Source organism: Zingiber officinale, chromosome 5B (assembly GCF_018446385.1).
Source record: "Zingiber officinale cultivar Zhangliang chromosome 5B, Zo_v1.1, whole genome shotgun sequence".
In the NCBI taxonomy this organism is placed as follows: Eukaryota; Viridiplantae; Streptophyta; class Magnoliopsida; order Zingiberales; family Zingiberaceae; genus Zingiber; species Zingiber officinale.
The window spans coordinates 38,224,955-38,229,987 of record NC_055995.1 but is presented as its reverse complement, the minus strand read 5'-3'; the positions used below and the strand labels follow the sequence as shown (position 1 = coordinate 38,229,987).

Below are 5,033 nucleotides of genomic sequence, written 5' to 3'. Positions count from 1 at the left end.
TTTAACGACACAAATTTGATTTCCGAAATAGTGAAAAACCAATATTATCACCAAGCAAATCATAAAATTAAATTAATATTATTAATTCACTAAGAAAATCACAAATAAAAATGCACTGATGTATCTAAACACACCAAGTCAATATCCATATAACCAACACATAAATATTCTTCTTACAACATAAAAAGATAATAAATATTGTGCACATCAAGTCAGTATCCACAAATTACATATAACTATTCTTCTTACAACATGAAAAGGTAATATATAGTACACAAATATTCTTCTTACTGGTGCCAACGTTATCCTTCTTGCTCTGTGCAAAGATTTAACTAAATCTTCCCTAGTGTTATTTTCCCCTTCAGCCACTCACATTTCCAGCTTTTGAAATAGCACTCGGTAAACGTCTGATTACAGAATCCCTGGAAATTCAAAGACTGGATTGCTCTGTCTCCATCTCGAAGCCACATAAGATCATCTCTCCCACCTAAACATATAGTTGACAGAAGTGAGATGGCAGTAACAAGGAGTTCATACCTGTTTAGTTAAGATTCAGCAAGCAAACATGATAAATACCATGTAGTGAGGGCAAGTCAGAAGGCCAAGGGCGCTTGAGCCTAAGTGGAAAGGAAGATGGATACATTGGAAACGTTGTTAAAGGCTCAATCTCCCAAAGAGACTCTTGGCTGCCTCTCTCCAGAAGTTGACTCATCCCAGCCAACCTACAAGAAAAGCCAGATTCAGTTTCAAGAGGAAGTGGCAAATTAAGAACTTAGCGGTGGCATTCAAGAAACATTAATGGATTGCAACACTTTTACATGTTACTATAAAAGTCAGAAAACGGTTATCACATGGCAGGTTTGCTGAAGAGGAAAGTCAGAAAACTTCAGTATATATACCTTCACAGAGCGCCAATATGAATTTGGCCATCGGACATGATCTAGATCACTTATCCCTGTGACAGTGCCCATATATCTAATAATAAAAGGACAAGGAAATTAGAAGTTACTGTGCATTAAAAAGCCTCTGACAAACTAATATAGATGCTTTTAATATAAATAGGGGAAAGCAATACTCAATTACACATCAGATAGCTAATGAATGTTCCAACAGCAAAAAGAAAAATGCAACTCAGGAATGAGAACAGAGAAAAGAGAATTAGAAAAATAGGAATAAATATTACAATAGAATTCTTACCAACACAGGAAAATAGGAACAATAATTAAAATTGAATTGTAAACTTACAAAGAAAGCACCGATGGTTTATTGCAGAATACAAGAACTAAAGATAATCGAGAGGCATACATGATCTTTATCCTCCGAACATGATTTTTTTACTTGAGAGGGATGAACCTGGAGGAGTGAGTAGCACCAATACCAGGCCTTCCATGCTTCATGGGCTTGTATGATATTGAGAATTCAGCCAAGTAATGACCAATCATCTCGGGCTGATGTCAGAAAAATGAAAAATAAGATAACAATCTTGATTATGCACTAGTTAAACCTAGTAAAATAGTTACCTTGATTTCAACCTGATTGAAGGTTTTTCCATTGTATACGCCAATGATGCTGCCGATCATCTCTGGGACTATGATCATGTTCCTAAGATGCGTCCTCACAGGCTCTGGCTTTTCACCAGGAGGTGCATCTCGCTTATGAATATTGTGTCGACAATAAACAAGGTGATTCAGTTAATAGAATCGCATACTGAGAAATCAGATATTGATATGAACAGCAATTTTGTGTTGAATTGGTTATAGAATCAGATACTGAGAATTCAGATATTAATATGAATGGAAAATTTGTGCTAAATTCAGATATTAATATATAGAAATCCTTAGACATCACCCAGCTATTTAACTTGTGTTGTTTTGATGCCACATTTAGGCTATAGAACCATTACACGAGTCAGAAAGAAATAATGTTTAATACTATCTAAAACCTTAAGAGACAGGATAAATAACAAATACCTTTTGGCAACTTCATGGTTTTGGTAAATTCTAGTAACCAGACAAACTCTGTGTTGCAGGAACAGTGACATGGTAAATACTTTGAAACAGCCTATCCAAAGATGAGTATCACCACAAAACTAGACACACAGAACCACACTTCCATAAACAATATATGTATGCATATGAATAATCTCAGAAACAATTACACTTTTCGCAGTTTTTAAGGAACTACCATTATGCATATTTTAATGTATGTAATAAGGTTTAGAAGACCTAATTTAAACAAGAAAATGTATCACTTAGCAAAACTACCTTGATGATTGCACCATTTAAGTTGATAATAAACTTTCATAAGAAATTTCACTAAACAAAATAAATGCTCATATTCCCACCAAGAAATGCAAGAAAAAACAAATTTACACTTCCAGCTAAAATTAGTATGTTGATGTGTTTTGGATTCTTATATTTTTATATGCAAGAAAAATAGGAACAATAATTAAAATTGAATTGTAAGCTTACAAAGAAAGCACCGATGGTGACAACATGTAAGCTTGAGCTCTGGCTTTGAGCCTGATATTTCCTGGAAATATACCTGATGAAACAGATAGCGATCACTTAATATATCATAATCAAAGAAGAAAGTTTAAGATCAACAGGTAGAAAGGCACGCAGAATAGCTACTTGTGATGAAGTATTTTAATGTTCAAAACAGAAATTGCTTCAAATACAATTGACCTATTAGCTGAATGTCAACACTTGCTCATTAAATCAGGAAATAGGGCAGAGCACAGACCCCATTTGGCAATGGCACCATGATAGTGGGCTTCCCTGGAGCGGAGCAAGAAGAGGACGTCGACCTCGATTTCCACTCGTACCTCGTGACTCCCAATCCCCTCTCCCTTGACCTCTCTCACCTCAGCTTCTCTTCAGCCGAGAGATTATTCTCATCGAGGCCGCCTCCATCAGGCAGGCAAAACACAAGCTCCTGCCGCCGTGAGGCAACATCAAAGGCGAAGACTTTACGGTGGAGGGTACCATCGGGGCTGAAGAGATAGGAGATTAAGCGCCCATCGGGGCTGAAGCTGATGGAAGAGGGAGCGACGTATCCCGTAAGAGGGTACTGGACGATCTCCTCCACGGGAAAGAGGAAAGAGTCTTCCTCAGAATCAGTAAGGGGCATCTCGACTTCGCAGTGGTGCGGCTGCTTCGGAAAAGAGGAAAAAGTCTCCTTCTCGCCGTCCTCCGCGGCCGCCTTGTCCTGCATCAAGAATGGAAGATACGCAGGGGGAGAGGAAGGGTCGGAGAGGCCGCCGGAACAAGAAGGAGCCGCCGGACGTCGAACCCTAGGAGTTCGGATGGCGATCGGATTGGGGAAACGAGGGGATCTAGCTCTCACTTAATGGTGCTTGGCCCTCCTTGGAGCGGAGAAAGAAGGCTTGTACTTGTCCTGCACCTTATCCCGCATGATCGATCTCATCTTAAGGTTCACTGCCCGCTTGCCTTTCACATCCGTCGAGCCCATCACCCACACGAACCAGTAGACCGCGACAGCACCGACGACCGCCGCCGTCCACATCGCCGTCGAGAGATCCATTGCTCGTCTTCCAAATGGTAACTCCTAAAAGTAGGATGCATAAGATTAGGGTTTTGATTTATGGTGGGCGAGGAGAAGCCCAAAAGAAATCGCGCTAAGAAAGTCCGTCAAAATTTTGGTTCATAGACACCGGGTTTTAAAAACCGCGGTTAAAATCGATGTCTATTAATGAAAAAAAGGCGCTCATACACATCGGCTAAAAAACTGATGTCTATGAGCAAAAATTTGCACTCATAGACACCGGTTTTTAGAAAAATCGGTGTAAAATACTCAAAGACATCGGTTTTTGCTTAAAACCGTTGTTGTTCCTGTTAGTTAGAGCCCTAGAGCCAATCATTTGATGATTGTATGGACTCATGTATATCATATTCTTGTATATTAATAAAGGCATTTGTTTGGTTATTATACTTATTTGTATTAGTGCCAAATAGACTAAGTATAATAGCGTCCTTGAGTAGAGGGTTCATACCTATATCAATCGATTAGTTGAATCGATAGTGAGATGATATAGGGAACACTACTCTAAATCATTCCTAGTCGAGTATTAACATTCAGGGACAATGTTAATGCAATAAGACTAGCATGTAGGTCAGTTCGATGACTTGATCTCACAAGTCATGGATATAGAGATATCAAGCTGACACATGGGTATACATTGGAGAATGTATACTGAATGACCCGCCATGAGAAAGTATCATGGATCGTTATATGAGTGTCATATACTTTCTCATGTGGCTATTAGTATGACTATTAGTCCTTAGACCTGAAGTCACCATGGATCCCTACATAAGGAGTTATGTACTTTAGTTTCGTCAAACGTCACCCGTAACTGGGTGGACTATAAAGGCGATTACTGGGTATGTAACGAATTATGAAGAGGGATGTAGATGGGATCTATCCCTCCCATATGACGAGAGCGACATCGCTATTCTTGATAGAGTGAGACCACTAAGTGCATGGCCATGCCCAAATGAGTCAACATTAGATGTTGAGCTCATTTGATCGAGTGAGTCTACTTGGAGATCAAGATTTAGATTGATTAGAGGATGACACGGTCTATGCCTCACATTGATCAATCTAGATGTCTAGGATAGAAGGACAATGTCACATATTGTGAGGAGTCACAATTAGTAGTCACAAGGTGATGTCGGATCTCGACATTCTTGTAACTTGGGTAGTAATGATGTGTTGCTAGATACCGCTAATTACTTATGCTCCTAAATGGGTTTAGGGCATTGCCAACGTTACAAGAACCTATAGGGTCACACACTTAGGACAATTAGATGGAGATTAGGTTCATATGATGAACCAAGAGGATTAGATTCATTTGATTAATCAAATTGGATTAAGAGTAATCCTAATTGGGCTAACTTGAGTTCGACTCAAGTTGATTCATGTATTTAATGAGTCTAATTTAGATTATGACTTATTAAATCAATTTAATTTAATGAATTAGATTCATTATATTAAGTTGGCTCGAATCAATT

General features: G+C 38.8%; 1 long non-coding RNA gene across 1 annotated transcript; it reads right to left on the bottom strand.

The window, feature by feature from the left end:
- Positions 1 to 353: 353 nt before the first annotated feature.
- LOC121987357 lies at positions 354 to 935 on the bottom strand. The gene is made up of 3 exons (XR_006113522.1): positions 900 to 935; positions 577 to 722; positions 354 to 487 (listed from the first exon to the last, which is right to left on the bottom strand). It is a non-coding gene; the product is annotated as an uncharacterized LOC121987357 (long non-coding RNA).
- Between the last annotated feature and the right edge of the window lie 4,098 nt (positions 936 to 5,033).